Source organism: Marmota monax, unplaced genomic scaffold (genome assembly GCF_021218885.2).
Source record: "Marmota monax isolate L192 unplaced genomic scaffold, Marmota_monax_Labrador192_F-V1.1 WCK01_AAM20220418_F8-fsc00090, whole genome shotgun sequence".
Taxonomy (NCBI): domain Eukaryota; kingdom Metazoa; phylum Chordata; class Mammalia; order Rodentia; family Sciuridae; genus Marmota; species Marmota monax.
The window spans coordinates 380,394-403,994 of NW_026695219.1; the positions used below are offsets into that span (position 1 = coordinate 380,394).

General features: G+C 42.4%; 1 protein-coding gene and 1 pseudogene across 6 annotated transcripts in view; one reads left to right on the top strand and one right to left on the bottom strand.

Moving 5' to 3' along the window:
• Nucleotides 1–23,601, top strand: part of Frmd4a (FERM domain containing 4A) — a 581,879-nt gene that overhangs the window by 331,414 nt on the left and 226,864 nt on the right. The gene's annotated exons all lie outside the window — the stretch shown is intronic.
• On the bottom strand, nt 5,422–5,743 carry LOC124084974 (large ribosomal subunit protein eL42-like; annotated as a pseudogene).

Genomic DNA, 23,601 nt, shown 5'->3' on the forward strand with positions numbered 1-23,601 from the left:
GTAGACTCTGAAATTAGCCTCCCAGAGTTAAGGTTCAACTTGATAATTTCCTGCATGTGAGACCTTGGGCAATCGTGAGACCTCTGTGTCTCAGTTTCCTCAACTGTTTAATTGGAGATAAAGACAGAATGGTGAAGGTCAAGCATACAAGAACAATGCACATAGACAATGCTACAATTTCATCTCCTTCTCTGAAAACACAATCTCCACTTCAGTCAAATCCTCTATTCATAGTTCCCTGAGCTGCTGGCACACTGTGATCTCTGCTTTTCTTCCCAAAGTTTCCATAGCCTGGCATGCTTAGGGGTAACATAATCCTTCCTTTCCTTTGCAATGGCTGCAGTCCTTCTACCCACTGTTTAAGACATACCTTCATTGAAGGCTTCTGTGATGGCATGGCAGAACCCATAATAATCTCCCCTCCTCCAATCCTGCAGCTCACATACATTCCTGAAATCCCTTAAGCTTCCCTATACAAGCACTCCTCTTGTTTGTAATCATTTATCTAATATCAGCCTTCCTCCTCTCCATAAAGTAGGGCCATGTTTCTGTTGTTTATTGCTCTATCTCTAGCACAGAGCACAAGGTCATGTATAGGACAGACATCCATAGATGATGGATGAATAGATGGATGGGTGGATGGATAGATAGATAGATACACAGACAGACACTGGTCTATTGAACAGGTCGCTCATTTGGCATGTACCCTACTCTGTCTGTGTGAAGTTGAAATGTGTGAAAGAGAAGATGAGATAAAAGAAAGACTGGATTCTATTTCCATGGTAAAGTACCACTAAAAAGTGAGTCAGTGGCCACCAGAGTTTGTAGACCTGAGGGAAATGAAATGTGTTCAGTAAATAAAAGTCACATTGTGTGACTCAGGGAAATTGAATTAGGTAAATAAATATGTGACAATTACACAGAAACACCCAAGAACTTTTTTAGGGTATGTGAACACTCTCCTCTCCTCCCGAGGTCTCTGGCATTCACTGACTTGTTGACAAGATGGCGGAAGTAGAGACAGGGATTTGGGGTAAACACCACACCTCAGCCTCCTGATTCCACCTCAGCCCTCCATCCATCAGAAAGCTTCACTGCGTTCAGGGAAGGGTCTGCCTAGGAAGTCCAGCTCTATTCATTCTTGCTCTTAGGTCCCAGAAGCATTTGCATGTGCCTTTGAATTCACTGGCCAAACCCAGGCCCGAGGGTCAGGGAAAGGTTATAAGCAAGTGGAGTTCCTTTCTTTGTGCATTTTAATCTCAACTCATTGTTGTGGACCCAGAATTATTCCACACGGGGACAATCCTCTTTTCTACCTCCCTAACCATTTGGTAGAGTGTCAGTTACTCTGAGAGAAAAGACAGATCCTGGGGGATGCGTAAATAATGCTTGGGCTCTGATTTATGGCTTTGTTTTCAGACAAATGAAGGTGAAGCTGGGGCCTCTGACCCTGGCCTGGTCTGGCTTCTTCCTCAAAGTCTGGAGTAATGAGAAAGGAAATGAAGGATCAGTTGCTGGGGTTAGCTGCATAAGGAGGAAGTAACATGCATAGTTTCCTTTCCCTATTTAAATGGGAAGGTGGCAAGATTTCCTGGGGTGACCCTGGCTACATAATCAAGCAAGCTTTATGAAATGATTTGTTACGTGGAGCATGTAAAGTCTCCCGGCCCAGCTTCTAGAACACACTGTTTCAAAGGCAGGAAACCAGTTCGAATTGGAATCCCTACAGAGCTCTGCCTGGCAGAATTGCAGACAGCGGTGCCCATGAGACATCTCAAACTTTACGACTACATATTTAAGCATTTATGAGACTTGAACTGTGTTCTATTAAAATGAGGTGGGGGGAGGCAAGGAAAAAAATCCGGAGACTTCCAGCAAGGGTAATTAGCCCCAAATGTTTCATAAAGGATTTGATAGCATTCTGGTTTTAAGTTCCTTTCCCAAGTCTGTTGAGGAGAAAGAAAAGAAAGGAACCTATTAAAAAATTCACTATTACTTTTTAAAAGATCACGTGACCAAACCAAGCATCTGGACCCCTGTTTAGAAGGAGGCTAACCATACAGAATGCTTTCTAAGGTAGCAGATTAAAATTTTACTGGAGAGAAAATATTTAGGACACCGGCTTGGCGTGTTTCATCATACCTACTAGAGAAATTCCTTTCTTTTCTCCCTGCTGGTCACTGAGCTCCTTCTTCCCTGTTGATTCTAGACTTGGTGACTTTCCACCCTCCCTCCAGGCTCAGGTCTATTTCCCTGTTGCTCCCATGGAACTGTTGCTGGTAGAGAGTCAAGGGGTGGCCACTGAGAAGACTGAGATGCCCAAGCCAAGCCAGTGCTAATCTCTGGCCAAGTGATATCACATAAACACGGCTCAACCTGATAATGCTGACCTCCCCATGTTGAGGGCCACACCACAGGGTTCTCATCAGACTGGCTCTGGCAAAGACTCAGATACTCTGCACTCATTGGCAGGACAAGAAATCATTTCCCATTTGTTGCTGCGTACATGGGCAGAGAAGGCACTTCATCAGAATGCTTTTCTTAAGCTTCCTGGTTTTACAAAAGGGGCTTCCAGAACAATTAGTCAGCAACTAGCAACTGAGGCAGCTGAATCTGCAGAAATAACTACAATTATGTGGACAGGGGGATTTTTCCATCTAATGCCAGGGTCACTTTGAATCTTATACAGACCTGTAGCACTGTGCTAAAAATTCTGTGGTCTTGTATCATAAAAGATCCCTCTGATATACATGGACAGCCCTGCTGGTGTTCATTTTCACCTGTCTGAAGAGAGGTCATAGAAAGAATTTCTCTTGATTTGTCTAGCTCTCTTTCTGTTTCTCAAGGTGGAAGAGACATTGTGAGTAAGTGCTCTTAGAGATGACTCAAGTCATTCATGTTCTCCCTTACACTTTAACCTCGAGGGTACCTTTCTTCCCACATGAGCAGAGCCAGTCCACTTCGAGTGGGACTTTTGACAGCAGTTTAACCCAACCCACCAGCCTACTTCCATAGCAGGGATTTTTGAAGACATACTGTCTAAAAAGAATGGAAATTATTTGCTTTATAGTTACACACAGGACATCTTTGGATTTGTGATTGTTTTTATTAAATTATCTATTTAGATCAAAAGTTGCAGCCGGATTTTGTGTCTTTGTCCTAGATATTTTGCAATGTAAGAAAGCACAAAGGTAATAGAATTCTGCAATGCAAAAATACAGCGCATGGTTTTAGAATGACTCAAACAGCATTTTATAATTCATGAAATGCCCCCCACTTTTTTCAGAGATTTTATGGCATAAACCACAACACATCTTGTTTTCCTCAAGGAAAACAAAAACAGTAGGCATGTCTCTCAATGTCCTTCTCTCTCTCTCTCTCTCTCTCTCTCTCTCTCTCTCTCGATTTCTTTGCCATCTTAGAGGAAGTCTTTCTGGTTTTGCACAAAATTGAGAATCTTTGTAAAATTGGTATCAGTCCTTCACCTTTTCTGGGTGTCTTGGTCAATCATACCCAAGCCACATGTCTGGTTTGCTCTTCTCACCCTGGTAGGCTCTGCACTGCTGAAACTGTGGTAGTCCATGGCTGGGTCATCTCGAGGGCCTTCAGGATGGACTCTTGAAAGAAGGCTTCCTTTCTTCATGTGCTCAGCCTCAGTGGGTCCACCTTCCAGCTCTCACATGAGGAGCACAGGGCCCACTATGGCAGCCTCAGTGCAGGAGAAATCCAGACAGCTCGAGGTGAAAGGGAGAGCTCATTAGTGCCTTTAATGAGCCTTCCCAAGTTTCATTTGTGGCTGAATCAGAAACTTTCTGACTCATTTGCCCTGTCACAGAGTAGCTCTCAGAGCAAGTAACTGGTACCAGAAAAGATGGGGCTGCTTTGTCACAAAGAGACTGCCATGAAAACTTAACACCACCAGGGGCAGCAGTCAGAGTGCTGGCCAAGACCCCTGGGCATCTGCCTGTGGCTTCGTGGGCTCCCAGCAGCACCTTTCAGAGCTCACCTGGACAGGAGCCCAGGGTGCGTGTGGGAGGGGGCTCCTGCCTTGCCCCTGCCTGTGATCTCTCTGTTCTGCTCTGTCTCAGGTGTCGTCAACCCCACAGATGGACCTGGGACTGGGAATGGTGTCTACAAGGGACATTCCTGAGGGTAGGGGATGGAGTTCCCACTCTGGAGGAGCCCTAGGCTTTTCTGTTATGGTTCTTTGTCCACTGTGTACACTTCTTATGTGGATACCTCCTGGACATGAGGTCAAGGGAAAATTGATCCCACTAGTTAAGTAGGAGAGAGAAGCCTCACTCCAGTCCAGGGGAAGTTATAAGGTTGTGGCCACCTCCCTCCAAGAACAAGCAAGAATCCTGGCTGTAATCCTACCAGTGTAAGTCTCCGGCTAGCAGGGAAGCTCCCCTAGTCAGCCTGCCAGGCATCTACCACCTGAGATTCTCCTCCTGCCCCTGGTTCCCTTTGCTGAACTGTTTGAGCCTTCATATTTCCTTAGGATGCATTTTTTTTTCCTTGTGTTTACTGTACTACACAAACTTTCTGTTGAACGAAATTGTACTCTTGAAATCTGTGGTTCTTAAATTCTGGAATTTCAAGGCCTTGGTCTCCTCCATCTTCCTGGTAGAGTTCCATTAGGATCCTCCCTTTCTGTTTCCTTGCTTTACAGTCTGTGTCTGCCCAGTAGTGAAATGATCCCAGCCTGGCCCCCGTGTGATCCTGGGCATGCTTAGCCACCCTGGCCCACAGGTGAATAAAGGATTGGAGTAGAAAACCATAAAGACATTTCTAAGCTGCTTCCACAGGCAATGGATAAGGCCCAGGATCAGGTTGCTTGAAGGGACAAATGCATTAGCCATCGTTGGCTTCTTAAGGTTGCAACCAGCCCTCTCCCTCTTGGCTTCCTTGCCCCATCCTTACCCGGGTCCCCCTCCACTCCTCAGTCCTTGCAGAATTCACCAGGTGCAAAAGTTAACATGGTGTGAAGAAGCAGAAATGGAGCCATTCCTGTTCCAGACTCACAGCCTGCAGGCTGAGAAAGAAATATCCCCAGGCCAGTAGATGGACAGTGCAGAAATATTTATTTATTTGTTTGTTTGTTTATGTGCTGGGATTAAACCCAAGGATGCATGACCAGGAGCCATCCCCACCCCCACCCCACCCCCACCTTTTTTTGTTGTTGTTGTATTTTATTTGGAGACAGGGTCTGGCTGAGTTGCTTAGGGCCTTGCTAAGTTGCCAAGGCTGGCTTTAACTTGTGATTCTCCTGCCTCAGCCTCCTGAACCACTGGGATTACAGGCATGTGCTACCACACCTAGCCAGAAATCTAATTTTAACATAAGGACACATACTTTTTTTTTTAAGCGAAGATAACCTCAACATTTTTATTATCTTCATAACAAAACAAACAATGAAGCTTAGAACTGGATCACTTAGCCCTTTCTCTTCTAATCTCCTCCCAATTCAAAATGCTTGCATCTCTTAATAGCCAGCCTTCTCTTAGATCTGCAGTTAGGCTCCACACACTCAAGCCTCAGCACAATCTTCTTTGTAGTTTTAGCCTTTTTCCTGAAAATTGACTTAGTCTGCCTACCATAGCCACTCTATTTCCTGTCTACTGCCGCTTTCCCTGTGCACACAGAGAATCCTTGCCCTTCTTGTACTGTGTCACTTTATGGGGTTGGTGTTTGCCACATTTCTTACAGAACGTCCGGCGGGTCTTAGGAACGTGCACCATGTTTGTGAGAGCATTATCAGCAAGGAAAGAGGGACACATACTTTTTAACACACATACTTTTAAAAGCAGCAAAAATGATTAAACTTAACATCTCCCATCTTTTCATCATGAAATAAATGCTCTATTGAATGATGTCCTCTCATGGGAGACCCCACATTTGGGCATTCCTGCTTCAGCACTTCACATATTCCTAAGACAGTGAGCAAGGGCCAGGTGGGCTGGCTTGGGCCATCAGACCTGAAGGTGCTGGCTGCCCATGGCAGGAGTAAGTCATGACCTTGGCCTTGGTGGATATTACTCTGAGTGAGGCAACATCAGACTCCCAGGACACAGCAGGACCGTCCTCATATTTCTCACCTTCTAATTTGTAGAGCCAAATGGCTCTTGGTGGACAGGACTTCAGCAAGTATTGTTTTCTCGTATTTAGTTCAACCAAGGAATTGCACTGTGTGCTTAGCCAGATAATCGGGAACTCGTACCTTGATAAGCCTTACAAGTGTGTATCCCTTTGCAGTTTACAAAGTTCTTCAACTATCAGGATATTGAATTTTGTTTTCCAACCAAGGTGATGAGATGGGAAAATCTTTTTGCTGCCAGAATGGGAAATATGACTTAACGTGGGCTCTGTGTCCACTTCCCTTGTGAGCATCGCGTTGAAAAGAAATGTGACACGTTTGGAAGTCACCAGAAAGGAAAGTCACTGTGCGTGGCCGTTGATTATTCTTGTTGTTCTTGGCCCCACAAAGTAATTCCAGGGTTTTGTTCCATTCTATATTTAGTCATGCCTGATGTTAAATTAGGAATACTTTTATATCAGTGACCTTTGACATATGGACATTTTTCTAGAGGGGAAAAAATTCAAACTTTCACATTAATGTTGGGAAAGTACAATCCTCAAAAATGTGGCAGTTTCTAAAGTTAGAGCCAGGACCTAACCAGCCAGAAGTTTATATTACAAATAAATCCCACTCAGGATGCCAGGGAAGCATGTCAAGGGTTGACAGTTAAGCTGGCCAAGCTAAAATGTTTCCTGAAAAATTAGAATTCCCAAATAACACATTACAGCTGTTACCTTCTGAAAACTGGAGGCAAATTGGGTTGGTAATCTCAGGATAAAATAAGAAGTACATCCAAAATATAACTAAAATCATGTGGTTAACAATTTTCAAAACCTCAAATGATCTCCAGGTTAGTTTCTCTCCTTAATCTCACCCTACATTGATTAATCCCATGGGACTGAGCAAGTTGAACCACATGATTTGTACCAAATTGTATTCTCCACAGCTGTTCCATTGTTTTTGACTTCCCGTGTGGTTGGCACTTCCTCCTAACCCAGGGTTTCTCAACCCTGGCACTATTGGTGGTTTGGGCCAGATAATTCTTTAGAGTGGGGGCGGGAGGGCTGTCCTGTGCATTGTAGGATATTTAACCCCATTCCTGATCTGTACCCATCAGATGCCAGGAATTTCCCCCAGATGTGTTTTGGGCAACCAAACATATCTCCAGGTATCACCAAAGGTCCCTCAGGGAAGAGCAAAATCAGCCCCACATGAGAACCTCTGTCAGCCTCTCTATAGCCAGTACAAAGCTCTGCCAAGACTCAGCGTAAGCTTAATGCTGGATGAGCATATGATATTATGGTCTATTAAGGCAATATAAGAACAGAGCGAAGAGGAGAAAAATTCAAACCACAACAAAGTGATTTCTGGATACAAGGAAAACTTTTCTAGTAGAAGGGATAGTTAATAATGAAATATATTCAGTGCTGTTCTTTGAAATTCTGTAAAAATTAGATTAGAAGATTATCTGTAGGGGGTGGTTTAGGGGGCAAATAAATAGAACAGAATTCTCTTAAAGTCTTAAAGTCCTTTTTCAGACTTTGTGTTTGATTTCTTTCCAACTTAACAAAAAAAGACAAACAGAAAGGCATGTGGATGACAAAAATACAAAGGAAAAGCAAATTATTTCATTATTTCACAAGAGAGGTTTATTTTCCCCTTCTTTAACTGAAGAGCTGGGCATAGAGGGAAAAAAGTACGAGAATGTGCTGAAATGAGAAACAGTGGAGAATGAAATTGAGAGATTAGCGGATCATTCATAATATAATGGTTACAATTAAGAGATTTGCCTACTGATAAATGGTTTTGAACACACGTGGTACTAACTGCTCTTCCATCCCTTTCTCTGGAAAGGGATTTACAGATTGAAGAGCTTTTTAAATTTTAATTTTAAGTCATTTTATAAATTTCAGTTTTATCACTCTTCACCATAAATCATTATTCATGAGTGCCCATGCCCGAGGAGCCTCAGGGTGCTCACTTATTACCAACCAGAACACTAAAGACGTGCTACTCTATTGGAGGTGAGTCTACACCTAAAAGACGCCCCTCTTCATCTGTGACCACCTTTGGGAGCAACACCGTAAATAGGAATAGACTGTTCAAAGGTGGCGGCCCATGTTGGTGAGAGGAGCTGTATCTTTGACCTTCACAGCATCAGGAGTTCTTAAGGCTCTCTAACAGACCCTCCTTGTTTTTAGTTCACTCTGTTTTCACTCTGCCTTTCTGCTTCACTGGCCTGTGCTCCCTGGGGCAATTATTTCTGATCCTTTGGGAAGCGCCTGTGTAATCAGAGGATAAGCTCCTTTGCCTCCCGCGGAGGTTCCTTGTTATCAGATGCATGCTCTTCCTCTTGCCAAAGACACGTAGCCTCCAGGATAGGAAGGGTTTGTGCTTTCCAGGAATAAAGCTGGTTACCTGCAGAAAGGTTTGTAGAAATGCCACTCCCAGAGAATGTGTTCTACCCGCCCCTTCACCACCCCCAGTCCTCCCACCTCCATGAGGACTAAAGTTCCCTTGGTCAGTACCCCAGAAGTACCACCAGTGCCTGTCTGGTGGTTGGCAGTGAAGATGTCCACAGCATCTACAAAGTGGACCAGATGAAGCTAAAAAAAAAAAATGCCAGAACAAGTCATTTTGGAGGGGAAGCCTGGTTAACACAATGCACGTGGTAAAAGCATAACAAAATGAGAAAGGTTTCCTTTGTCCACATGGTGCCTAGAATCTCAGGTTTTGGGGACACAAAGCAACCTGAGCATCCTTGGGTCAGCCCCTCACTCACAGCAAAGGATGTCTTAGTTGGCTCAGGCTGCTCTAACAGAAAGAATATCATATACAGCATGATTGCCAAACAAAAAATTGTTGCTCACGTTCTGGAGATTGGAAGTCCAAGGTCAAGGCACCTCAGTGTCTGCTAGGGCCTGCTCCCTGGTCCATGGGCAGCCATCCTCTCACTGTGCCCTCATGCGACAGAAGGGGTGGGGACTCTCTCTGAAGTCTCTTTAGGAGGGCAGTAATTCATTTATGAGGGCTCCCCCGTCCTGACCTGCAAACTCCCAAAGTGTGCACCTCCTGACACCACCACCTTGGAAGTTAGGATACCAACATCTGAATCTGAGAGTCTGGGGTATGTGCAAATACTCAGTCTAGAAAAAGAGCTGTTCTTCTTTCTCAGTTGTATCCTAAATGGGAAGGAGACAAGCCAAGTAACCCAGTTTGGTGGCAGAACTGCAATCACAATGACTCTGGGACATTTTGCCACTCCACCACCTGTTGGTGACTTAAAAATGATGACCACTGTCCCACATGGAACAAGGGGGACAGCAGAAGCTCTTCATTCTCCTAAGCTAATGTATTGTCCCCTCCTTGCAGCCTTCCTAGGTTACCCACATCCTTACAGTGCCTGCATCTTCTGAGTAGGAATTAGATCTGCTTGCTTCTGTCTTGTTCAAAATAAGATCTTATATGTTGTTCAATATAATGGACCTGGTGTGCTACTCCATGGCATGGGCAAAGAGGGATCTAAAGAAATATTTCCCAATTAAGCACATTTCTCTTTATTTATGCAAATCGTCTGTGGTAACCATAAGAGGATGAGGAGGGAGAAACCTTCTCTCCAGGACAACCCAGGGTGATGAAGAGCATGTGGACTCAAGGATTAGGCAGACTTGGTTTTGAGTCTTGTTTCCCAATATACAGAGTGCATGCCTTTCAGGAATGGTAGGACTTCCTGAGCTTCGGATTCTCGTCTGTGGGGAGGACAGCAGTGCCTGAGCTGCAGCTGCCAGGCTGGGCTGGAATGCAATGTGGTGATAAGAAGAACAGGACGTAGCCTGTGACCCAGCAGGTGCTCAGCGGAGTGGCCACTCTGCTTCCAGGACCTTGCTTCATTAAATGTCAAGAGATGATAAACTTGTCTTTATCCATCTTCTGGAAAAGATGGTGTACTTGAGACAGCAATATTCTCTAATACAGTGCTTGCAGATTGTCCTGGGATTTTCTGGAAGATCATTGATCATTTGGTATGACTTCTAAAATGAGGGCTGCTACACTAGTCTTGAATTTACTTGGTGCTGTGGTCTGAATGTTTGTGTCCCCCTAGAATTTATATGCTTAAACCTAATCAGCAAGTTAATAGTATCAGAAGGTAGGGACTTTAGGTAGTAATTAAATCATAAGGTCTCTTACAGGAGACCCCAAAAAGCTGCCTTGCCCTCCGACCATGCAAGCACAGAGCAAGATGGTGTCATTTGTAAGGCAGACAAAACTCTCACCAGATACTGAATCTGCCCACACCTTGACCTTGGGCTTCCCAGCCTCCAGAACTGTGAGCAATAAATCACTGTGGTTTTTAACCTTCCCAGACTAAGGTATTTAGTTATATAGCCTAAAAGGACTAAGACCACACTCTTCTCTTCATAACCTGATATCAAATATTTTTAGGGTAATTATCTTTCTAGTTGGTCTGGAACAAAACCAAAATACAAGTTAGCATTCTAACCTAATATCATATACATCAAAATGTCCTGAAAGAGATTGACAGCTCATGGCTGGCCATTTTATTGCAACAGACCAGGAGCACAAAAGTTCAGGACTTTCATCTTGGTCAACAGAGACTTTAGTAGGAGCACACTGCAACTTGCTTTGCTCCACCCTTTTAGTCAATTAATTGGAAACTCTCTCTTTCTCTCTCTCTCTCTCCCCTTCTCTCTTTCATTTTTGTTTTTGCAGTCCTAGGGATGAAACCCAGGGTCATGCATATTAGGCAAGCACTCTACCACTGAGCCACATCCCCAGTCCAACATCTTCAATTTTGAAATAGTATCTTTAAACGAACATCAAGGATACTTTTAAACCTTGTTTTTCCACCTATAAAATTAGATCCATCTACCCAGAAACTTAATAAATAAAGTGCATCCCTAGGTATTTGTTGAAGGAAAGAGTTCAGATTTTTCTCCAAATTCTGGCATCTGCATGCTGGGAAAAATAGTTCTTTCTGTTCTGCTGGCTAGTGCAAATAGACACTAAATTGTCTATGTCCTCCTAGAATCTGTTTCTGTTCTAGCAGTTGTGAAACTTAGGTATAAGAAAGGAGATCAACATGCCCCTAAAACTAAGCTCTTTGGAACTCTTTTCAGGCCTTGAATGTTTCTCACCACACTTAGTATCATCCTGGTCAATGCATTTCAGCATAGAACTCTTACACTTTTTCCAGAGTGTGAAAACTTTTTAATCGCAAATAAGGATGCTTGCCAAATCCTGTAGCACTCTTTTTGATCATGTCTCTCAAATCTTCAGATATAATAGTTTTAATGTTTCTTTACCAACTTAGTTGATTCTGGCTGCTCCTAATTTTTGCCATGTAGTTATAGAGCTAGAAGGAATGCTGTTTATTCCCGCACAGGTATACTGATCCCTAGAAACTAGCTTCTCTTCTGTGTGTGTCCCACCACCTGCCTCCCACTCCCTGGCCTGTTTGTCTTGCCCAAGTCCTTAGGGGATGCCAAGTCCTTTCCATCTGTTCTTTGCGGCCACCAGGGGAAGAGATACTGGAGGGAGGCAACCTACAGTGGCCATGATTGACCAAAATAGAAACACAAACATCAAAACTTCTCCTTATATTGAAAATTTGCAAGAGAAAATTTTAAATGTAGACAAATACATCTTTAAAGCACATCCAGTTCCTCTATGGACAAGCTCTGTACTAGTAACATGTCCATGACATAGAGTGACTCCCATTATATGCATCATTTTAAAACTCTTTATTCTGGCCAGGTGCTGGGGTGCACGCCTATAATCCCAGTGACTCAGGAGGCTGAGGCAGGAGTATTGCAAGTTCAAAGCCAGCCTCAGCAACTTGGTGAGACCCTAAGCAACTGAGACCCTGTCTCTAAATAAAACATAAAAAGTTCTAAGAATGTGGGTCAGTGGTTAAGCACCCCTGGATTCAATCCCTGGGTAGCAAAAAAAAAAAAAAAAAAAGAACAAAAACCAAACAAAAAACTTTCATTCTTTTAAACATCATCATAAATAAAAAATTACAATGAATGAAGTCAGTTACTTGTTTGAGCCTCATATACCAATATAGCGCAACATATTAGCTGCTATCCATTTTATTTAGGTGTATTGTTCTTGATTTCTGCAGATAGACTTTCAGCCCATCAGAAGAACTTTAACTTCCTTCTGAAAATAACTGGTAGGAGCTGGTAGCTACTGGTAGTAGCTCCACTACTGAGCTATCTCCCCAGCTCTTACCTAGCATGAGGCCTTGGATTGAATCCTCAGTATTGCATAAAGTAAAACAATAAAAATAATAAAATGTAAATATATTGTGATCTTGGATAGGTACAGATTTGAAATGAACTGAGGTAAGATAGACAACACAATCTTAAACACTATATGCAAAAACTTGAGGCCCGGCTCACGAGAGGAAAGAGTCAGGCTGCCCAAACTTCTTCATAAAGGTCCCGTGATAGCATTTGCAGAGTCACCAGCTAAACAGAACATTGAGGACCTGCAGCTCACCCAGAAGACGCCATACTCTAGGAACTATGTCTTATAAGAAGCAGAATATTTAGCTTGAAGGAAAAACAACAACAACAAAGCAAAAATAAATAAATAAATAAAAACATTGAGAGATCATGATCAATTCTTAATTAGTTAAAATCAGGGCATTCATTGATCTTTCATAGAACAGACATTTCTTGTGCCACTTGCTGTATTAGTGCCCTGGAAACCAAGAGCAAAGGAGCATATCTGGCTACCACTTTTGCTAAACATAGTTGGTTGGTAGATCCAGACAGAAGGTCTTCCTAGGGTACAGTGTAATAGACTATTTCTCCATGATTCTGTGGAAATAAAAGGGCCATTTGCCTTCTTGTTTCCTAATTCTGCACCTCTATGTTCCTATTTCACTGGGTTTTGTTGTTTTGTTTTGTTTTTTCTTGAAAACTCCCTCACGAAGAAGCCTTGTATCCTATTGTGAGATGTGCAGTAATCTGAGACTTGAGGGGGCCTCCAGGGAAGGAGCACCCCACCCACACCTGGGGGCTAGGAAAACTTTCTCGGGAGTTGATGTGGTAAAGTCCCCTGCTGATAAGTGACGAGGCAGAGGAACACATTGCTACGAGGGTCCTCTGAGCACGATAATGTGGCAAGGCCAGAGAGACAGTGGATTTCATCAGTATTGGGACTGCAGTAAGCTCTCCTTGTTCCTTGGCTACAGCATCTGGTCCAGAAGGAGTAGGTAGACAGGCATATGAAAGGCCTGGAACCAAAGGCCAACTGATTTGGATTCTAGTCCTACCGTGGCCTCCATTTAGCTCAGGGTCTTTGAGCAACTCACCACGTCTCTCCAGAGTCAGCATCCTTTCCTGGCAATGTATTGGAAGACTGGTTTGTCTCTAAGCTCCTCTCTCTACACCTGGACCTTCATATAACTCCATCACACCTTGGGCCTAAGGTAAAATTTTAGAAAGTGTTCCAGAGAAAAGTACGATTTAGATAAGAACTGATGCTCTGGTATTCTGCATCAACTGAAGTCCCATTTCTCTTCTCAGTTTTAATTCTGCACTCTTATGTTTCTATTTACGTGTTCTTTCCACCCAAAAATGTTTTCGTACCTTGCTGAAACACAATCCTGGCGCGCCATGTTGCCAAACCTCCCTGGGTATCACAGGCCTGTGCAGCTGAAAATCTTTCTGCTTCCTTGGAAGGCTCACCCAGGGCAAGTGAAGCCTGTGGTTATTCCAGTCTTAGACCAGCATTATCAACACTTCACAGAGAAGGTTCACACAGTTGTTCAGAGTTCTCCCAAAGAGGCCAGTTGTGAGCTACGTGAACTGGTGTTTACTCTGGAAATGATGACTCTAGTCCCCTACCAGACTTTACCACTGAAAACCTTCAAGGTACCTCACTCCTGTGACCGGTGATCCAACCTATCTTACCTCCTTCTCAGTGCCTGCCTTGCACATAGGTGCTCCTGGTGGCAGGCTGCACCTGTGGCTCAGGGTGCTGTCCAGCTAGCGCTTAGCCTGGAGCCTACTAAAGAGGCCCTCCAGACTGCCTGCCAATGCTTCCATATGGAAAGAGAACGAACTGGACCAATTGTGAACCGTGGGGCTGTCACTCTGATTTTATGATTACATAAAATTTACATTCTTGTATGTCAAGTGGTAACTTAATTCAAAAATTTTTTTAAAAAATTGCTACAGGCTGCAATCCCACAAATAATTTGTAGCCTGCTTGGCAGCCAAACACTCTCACAAATAATAACGAAATAAAATGTGAGAATAACAAAATGTCTTGGCACGGGAAGAAAAGGATCCCAAGCATGTCCCAGTACTTTTGGACCAATTTCTAATATGCCACAAGTGCTCAATCATGTTTGGAGCAAATCGGAGCCCCTGCTCAATTAAAACTCCACGTGATGTTATTCCCAGTAGGCCTCCTAGTTCTCATTATTCTCTTGCATGTGTCTGAACAGGTGGGAAGAAGAGTTTCCTTCACTCTGGAGAAAGTCCCCCCTGACTTTCCCCACCAGGCCACCTGTGCTGGCTCAGTGAGTGGTCCTGTCTGCCCTTAGCACTGGAGCTGATGAAATGGCGGGATAGCACATAATCCTCTGCAGTGTCCCCTCTGCTGCCCATGGACACCTCCACACTCCCCAGAGCCTCCCCAGCCAGCCTCAGCACTGTGTGAAATCACAGAACAGGCCATTAAGGAGAATATGTAATCACCATTTATCACCGAATGTAAAGGGAAATGAAACAGAGCCACTAAAATAAAAATTTAAAAAAAGCAACAGCTTGTCTCCCAGGGAAGGATTTTAGTTTTTAATCCCACAGTTTTTTTTTTTTTAATGTGCATTTAGACATTTGCCAGGAGATGAATGTCGATCCAAATAATTTAATTTTTAAAATATTTTGCAAATATTAATTTTCATTGAATAGAATTCAGGGCTTTTCTTGTAGAAGAAAAAAACAAACTCATGAAATCAGCTAAAGATATGTTAAATATAATCATCCTTTTCCAACTGAACTTCTGCTTTTTAAAATAGAGCACTGAGCTATAATTTTATATTGTGCATACAATTCTGAATATGGACTCTAAAAATGTTATAAGGATGGGTGGGGGAGAAAATCAGTTATATCTCTCAATATCTCCAGCTTAATTGACATGTTCTGAAAGAATTTAAATCTCTTGAACTTTCATCAGTGCCAACTACATAGAATCTAAAGATCAAACTGTGCTCTCTTCCCATATGTTGCTATGAAATTACCTCACACCCACCACACGTGACATGTATGGAATTTAGAGAGGCTTTGCAATCAGCTCCTTCACTTTTCCAAAAGGACATCCTGATGACAATAACTAGATCTCTGATTTTTTCCTCAGGCAGAGGATAGTTTTTGGCTTTTAAAAATTATCTCCCAGTTCCTCCTAGAACTTATATTCAGAGAAAAGGAAGCTCTACCTGAACCTAGTGGAAATACAAAATTCTTACTTCTTGAATGTTATGAGAAAAATCAGATACCAACATATGACTCAGTAAGGTCTAAAAAATTAGTCTGCAGCAGCACAGGAGGCTGGGGCAGGAGGATTACAAATTCAAGGCCAGCCTCAGCAACTTAAGCAACTTAGTGAGACCTTGTTTCAAAATAAAAAATAAACAGGATTGGGGATGTGATTCAGTTGTTAAGCATCCCTGGGTTCAATCCCCAATACCAAAAAAAAAAAACAAAAAACAGTCTTCAGGCAGAAATTCATGGGCAGACATGAATTTAGGGTAAGCCAAATATGTCCATCATAGAAGAGTCACGTCTTTCTGAATGAATAGCTTTCTATGTTAGGAGAGGGAACAATGGCACTGAGCTTCATTCTAAATAGAAATCTTAAATGGAGACATATGTTGGACTCCTGGGAAGAACATAGCCATGTTACCTCCTTGAGAAAGATGGAGATTCTATAAGTGGGAATGAAGATGAAAATTGCAGAAATGACCTGCAGCGGCTCTTTATTTCTCTACTCTAAAGGTATCTGGGGCCGGATGGCACCTCTGGGCATCCTTGTTCCATTCCGTGTGTGACATTCTCACCTAGAGCACATTTTTACTTGCTCCTGGAAGGAAACTGTCTAAGTCGAAGGGGGATACATGAAGATAGGCATGTTCAATGAGCTCTGAGCCAGACAAGCTTCCCTTCTGACTGCTACAGTCAAAACTCGATTTCAACAGCAATTGATGAGTCACAAAGGAAACACTGTGCCGCATGCTAGTGTTTTAAGGAGATGGCATTAGGAAACCTGCAAATAAATATCCAGGCTTCTGATCTTTACCTTTGGCTTCTAAATTGCTGGCTGATTATTGACAGGGTCCTTGTGTTACCTTGTTTTAAGAACTGGAGCTGCTCTAGGTGTTGCCTTGGCATTAATCAATACCCCTGACAAGAGGGAGCAGTCTCTGAGACCATCATTACCCCTCCTTCCCTTACCTCTCCTTTCACGTGTCTGCAGGGACCCAGACAGGATGACTTTCTTCAGTCAAATCTCAAGTACCCTCCACATTCCTTATTCTTGGGTTCTGCATTGTGACTCAACCAACCACACTTCTTTGATTCAGTGAATCCTTTAGCAATCTGTTAGGATTGATTTGCATCAGTAAGGTGAAGTGTATTAAAATTATTTGAAAACTGCATCTATATTAAACATGTAGACTGTTTTCTTGCTATTAAACCCTAAAAACACAGTGTAAACCACTATTTGCATAGCACTTACATTGTATTACATATTACATGTAGTCTAGAGATGATTTAAACTATATGGGAGGATATATGTAGGTTGTATGCAAATATTATGCCATCCATAGATTTTGATATCTGAGGGGATTCATGGAACTAGTCTCCCACAGATACCAAGGGACAACTGTATCTGAACCAGTGTGACAGTAAATGACCTCAACAGTGATGTTTTCTCTGGCTCCGTGAGGAGCGGTGTGTAGGGTCTTCTAGGACTGGTTGACAACTGTTCCTGATCAAAAGCCGCACTTACTCCTCTGTTCCATTTCTTCACATCACTTCTAGTTAATGCTCAATACAAAAGAGCAGAAACGGGTCGAAATTGGGTTGAATATATTCCCCTGCATTGTGGTTTCTAAGTCTCCACAGCCAAGAATTTCTTCTTGGAACCACACACAATGAACAGACACCTAAAAGGAAAAATGAAAAGTTATTTCCTTGAGCGGCACACTTTACCATATATCATATTCAATCAATCAAATAAAGGCACTGGTTGGTAGCATGAAATTGCAAAGGGGAAAGGGAGCCTTTAAAAAAAACTCAACAAGAACTTTCACTACAATGGAACACTTCACTGAACATTATAGTGTTATACCAAACATGGGTTGTAAGGAAAGGAGAAAAACTGAAATTAAAGAGTATTGTCATTCTGCTTCTTGCACAAATTAACTTTCCTGGGAAAATGATCTGGATAACCAAGAGCAGAACTTGGGAAATGATCAGATTCATGCGGCAGAGTTTTTGTACTCAGAAAATAAACGCACAAGCACTTTTGGTTGACAACAAAAATTGTGACTGGAGGGAATGCTTCATATGATGTCTATGTTCCTCTATTTTGCTCCAGGGAAGTTCAAGCCCCATCATTGGTGCGCAGTGATTGAAGCTCAATCCTCACCAGCGATGGGATGAGCCACCAGCCCAGCAATTTCTCCGTCTTGGGAGAAGGATTTGTGCAGTCTTGCCACCTGAGCAGTCAGACTCATAGCCTATGCTAGTGAGGTGATGGTTCAGGAGCATTCTCTATTAGCTCATTCTTTCAACAAATGTCTACTGAGCCCCCACTCTGTGTCACGGGGGATAAAGCACTCTTATGGAAGTTCCATTTTGAAAGGACCCAGGACAGACAGAAAAGAAACAAATACAAATCTGTACCTGTCAGTTGAGGGGTGATGTCATAAAGAAAAATAGAACAGTCGAGAGGATAGAGAGAACTGGGCAGGGGAGAGGAGTTTGTTTAGACAGGGTGGCCAGGAAGGGCATCTTTGAGAAATGACCTAATACACCAAGAGACCCTATCTCAGGAAAGAGAGCTTCAGGCAGAGGGGACAGCTAGTGAGTGGCCTGAGCGGGGAACCACAGCTTGTCCAATGAGTAGAATCAAGGAAAGGAGAGAGGGGAGAAGTGGGAGGAGATGGGGTAAGGAGGAGGTGGCCACATATGTTGGTGTTTTTCAGGCTGCTGCGTGCACTCTGGATTTTACTTTTAAGTAAATGGAAAATTGTTAGAGGGATTTGAACTGAGGCTTGTGTGATCCGGCTTATGATTTTAAAGGATGCATGGATGGGAAGCTATAGGAGGCCAGGCCCTGTAGCTCAAGCCCTTTTCAGCCATTCCCCAACTGGACAACATTGGTAGCTTGTTCATGAGACTTGCAAATAATACAAAACTGGAGAAATAGCAATTCAAGATCTCAAAGAGCTCTTACTAATTTTTTAACAGCTAGTTAAATAGCAGCCTCCTCTGTGCCCTCCCCAACTAATGGTTCATCCCATAGGGTTTTCCATTAATGTTTGCCATAGGTCCCCTCTGTTTTCCCATGGCTCTGTGACTTGCAGATACAGTTGTCTGCCTCCTCTTCAACCCTACACCAACCTTTAAAACAGGGTAGTAGCTTATATGCCTCTCTGTTACCCAGGGCGGGCACACTGGCAGTCTATTAGGACTGATTAGACCTATTAGATAAATATACTAAAAATCCACCATGTATAAGATAGATAAGGCCTACCTTTACAACAGTGCAGGTTAAATTTTATAAAATAATCTGATTTTGATCAGACCTTAGACTCAGTATGAGGCCTAAATGTGATATAATTGCTTTTTTTAAAAAAAGTGAATAGCTGGGCACAGTGGAATACAGAGGGAAAACAGAGGAATAGAGGAATACAGACATCATACGAAGAATATTCCCTCCAATGCCTGTAATCCCAGTCACCTAAAGACTGAGACAGGAGGATTGTAAGTTCTCAAAATATAAAAATATCTCAAAATATAAAAACAAAAAGGGCTAGGGATGTAGCTTAGTGGTAAAGTGCCCCTGGGTTCAATACCCACTACTGCAAGAGGAAAAGAAAAATTAATAAAGTCTTACAGTCTACAGTTTGGGGCACCTTGTTGGTGGGAACAAAAGGATTGTGTGGTGTGATATTAACATGCCTGGTTTGGGGTTGGGGTTGTGGCTCAGTGGTAGAGCGCTCGTCTAGCACGTGCGAAGCTCTGGGTTCAATCCTCAGCACCACATAAAAATAAATAAATAAAATAAAGGCATTGTGTACAATTACAACTAAAAAAATAAACTTTAAAACAAAAACAAAAAAAAAATGCCTGGTTTGGATGGGTGCATATATTTGTATGTGCACAAGTGTGAGCAGAAACATCATCTTCCATTTCATCAGAATTAAATCCCAGCTAGTGTAGCCTAAATCGGAAGCCATGGTGCCAATAGTTTGGAAGCAGAAAATGTCACATCCAGGAACACCCAGGTGGAAGCTAAGTGGCTCCGTGTTCCTTGACGTTGAAACTTAGCCTTGGGTTTTGTCAACATCTGCAGAAGAAAGCCATTTACTTCCATGTACACTGTAGATTCTCCTAAGATGAAAGGAAAGCCTGAATGAAATATCATTTTCAAAGAAATCTGTATGGATGCATCTAAAATTCCATCAAAGAGACAGAGATTTTTGGAATGAAATTCTCCCCCTGGGAAACCTGACTTGACACAGACCTTCCTTCCGACTTTAGGGTCTCCCACCCTGCTATTTACTATATGCCCCAATTTACTATGTGCGAGTTTACTTGCTGTTTCTTTCAGGAAAATACGTGATCACCCTAGGTTATCCTGACAGATCGAGTGCATTTTTTGTCTCACTTCCTATGAGCATAATTTAACCAAAGAATGAGCTACTCACAGCTGGCTCTAATACTGAGTGGCAAATTAATCATGCTGTTTGAATACAGTCTATTTATTGCTGACAATTACTGAAGTATGAAGAAGTCATAAATAGACAGACATGACAGGAGAGTCAACATTTCTGTCACCTGCCTCGTCGTAGTGATTCAGGTCTACTAACTGCATGGTTGCGGGGATAACCAAGCACTGAGCTTATTGGTTTCTAAGTGTAACTTTTAACTGGGTTCATAAGATGCCAACTTCATCTCGTCATTTGTTTTTGTTTTTGTTTTTCCTAGTCAGAAGCAGTGTGATCTTGTAATTAGAATAATAACTTCCACTTCTGCTGGAAGCTTGAGCAGGATGAGAGCTTTTTATTTTTAGAGCAAAGTTCATTTACCTTAGAGATAAAAAACAATCTTCTCTGGTCCACAAAGTGAACAACCACCTGCTTACTGTTTTTGTTTCTGTGTGACCCTAATCATGTCATTAACCTTCCTTTTAAAATTACAGGATTGAACCACTGGTTTTCCCCTAGCTCTGGGAGATTGGTAATCCTACTATAAAACGTTTATTGGCATCGAGCTTTAGGACCATGGCCTGACTTGGTTTTCACAGTACCTTAGTTTGTTTGATTGATTGTTTTTTCAACTGCATATCATCAATATCAGGGACAGAAAGGCAGATTATCATCTTGTTAGTCAGCTTGAGCTGCTAAAACAAATAGCACAGGTTGGAGTGGTTTTACCAACAGACACTTATTGTTCAGTGTTCTAGAGGCTGGGAGACCAAGATCAAGGTGCCAGCAGGTTAGGCTTCTAGTGAAGGCTCTTTTCCTGGCTTGCAGACAGTGGCTTCTGCCTCTGTCCTCCCCTAGTGGAGAAGGCAAGCTCTGGTCTCTCTTTGTCTTCTCAAAAGGACACTAATTCTATGGAGGAGGGCCAGGGTGGTCTACCCTCATGTAAACCTAATTACCTCTCCAAAGGGCCCACCTCCTCACAGTAAGGGGAGTTAGATTTCAATGTAGGAATTTTGAGGCAACACAAACATTCAGACCACAACAGCAGATAAGGAATAGAATTGTACATCTACTGAGTGGTGGATCTGGAATTCAATCCTACAGTGGGGCTCCAGTGCCCTTACATTGTTCTGTACAGTTTCTTAGAGCAACCTCTGCCTTCTTACATGTTAAGAATTTAGAAATTTCCCCTGGTAACCCATAGGGACTGAACTGTGTCCCTTTCAAATTTATTTGTTGAGACCCTAGCCCCTCAAGAATGAGATCAAGCTCTTGAAAAAGAGGCCCAAGCAAGAGCTCCTTCCACCATGTGAGGCCATGGTGAGAAGGCAACCATCTGCAAGCCAGAGGAGAGCCCATACCGGAACCCAACCATGTGGCACCCTGATCTCAGAATTCCAGCCTCCGCAACCCTGAGAAATAAATTGCTCTTCCCAAGCCACCCAGTCTGTGGTATTTTACTGTGGCAGCCTGAATGTGTCGCTCATGAGCTGTCCAGTTGTAGTCCAGGTCCTTGGTGCCACAAACCGAGAACTGAGTGAGACTCACAGAAATAACAGATAAAGTACAGATTTATTGAAGGTGAAGTAGCACTCTTTAAGGTAGAATGGAGTGGGCCAAGTGAGAGAGGGAGGCTCAAAGCCCCAATGTCTGGAAGTTAGGGTCTTACACCCTGAACTGTGGGGCATTCTCTTCCCGAGACTTTACCCCATTTTCTCCCATCAGTTATCTTATGATACCTGATTAGAATATTTTCCAATTCTCCCCAATTGGTTATTTTGGAAAACCTAATTAGAATACTGCCCACTTTATCCCGACTGGTCATTTTAAAATTTGAACCTGTGGCTGAAGTTTTTATGGTGATAAGTCCTCAGTGACAGGAGTTATCATGATGATGAGATTTATTGTAAACAGGGACCGGATTCATATCCTTCTTGGGTCTTCCAGTGGCTTCTTTCTAATACCCTGTCTCTGCTATCTTGCCTTCCCCAAACTTCTATCTAATAAAAGGAACAGGCATCTGTAGAATGGGGGTGATATAAGGGTTACATGCTTGGCACAGTGCCTGAAACACAATGAGCATTTATTAAGCACAAGTTACTTGACTTCCAGGCCTAAACAAAAGTAAAGAGTATTTCCCAGCCATTACTAGGATGTCAGAAATTAAATGCTGGTTTCTCCTGCGAGAGCATTCTTTTTCATAAAAGTGCCCTGCACTTGACCTATATGATCATCCATCAGTATTGCAAAACTTATCCTCACAGACCAAAACATTGGGATAAGAAAGACAGCATTGATCCCATAGCTCCAAAGATTTGCTGCCAACATATATGGACTCTACATTAGCTGGGTACAGTGGTACCTGCCTATATAGTCCCTGCTACTAAGGAGGCTGAGGCAGAAGGATCTCCTGATTCCAGGAGTTCAGGGCCAGCCTAGGAAGTATAGCAAGACCTTGTCTCTTTAAAAAAGAAAAATGTGGGGAAGGTGTTGGGGAGTAATGTAGGCTAAATTATATTGTTATATTGGGTACTACATGTGTGTATGAATATGTAACAATAAATCCCATCAATATGTATAACTAAAATGCACCAATAAAAAATGTGAAAAAAAAATTTTTTTTCAAGAGAAATGCTTAGGTTAAAATACCCCATCTTTTTCCCCCCATCTAACTGGCTTCATAAAGATTTTGTGTGGCTCCATGATTACTTTACATTTGATGGCCCCCCTCAGTTGCTGTAAACACTTTATTACTTTAAAAGGCCTGCTCCCTTGCTGAGAGAAAGGAGAGATTTGGGACCAGAGAAGGGGAATTACTTTCAGAATTTTCATTAGCTTCTTTGATGATCCCTGTTGTGTATTTTTTTAAATGGATCAGATATATATGAAGGGGTATAGTTCAATCCAAAGTTTTTAAAAATTACTTAAGATTTTGAAATAGGATATATATTCTTCAAATAATTGTTATATTTTCTTATCTAGGTAAAATATTATCTCTCTCTATATATACCTATATCATTTAAAGCATCTTCTACACTTAAGTCCAGTGATAAGATATGACTCTTTAAGGCAGACATACTACAAACATATTTTAAAGTTTCTAAGGTATTTCTGAATTTTTTCTCTCTTGGACCTTTCCATTCAAGTTGTTTGTACTGTGAGGACACAAGTAAAGTAGGGCACATAATTGGAAAATACAGGCGTCTAGTTACTTATTAACTCATTAGCAGGATGATGAATGAATAGCTCTCTAAGTAAAACGATACCCAACTGCAGTATAAACAAAGTCACAGGCAACTGGCTCATTTAAAGCTCATCATGTTAGAACAGGGATTTTTTTGTTTAACCTTTTTTGCTAAGAGACTCCTCCCTCTACTCTCCTCTCCACTCCTGCCATCTCTGCAGCTAGTTTAGAAGCAAGTGTGTTAGAAGATGGACATTACAGCACCTTGCCCTCAGTATCGAACTAGATGTCACTTTGAAAATTAGGACAACCCTCTTTTAAAAAGAAACTTCCAAAAGAAAATGTCCAGTTGCCTGGGGAGGT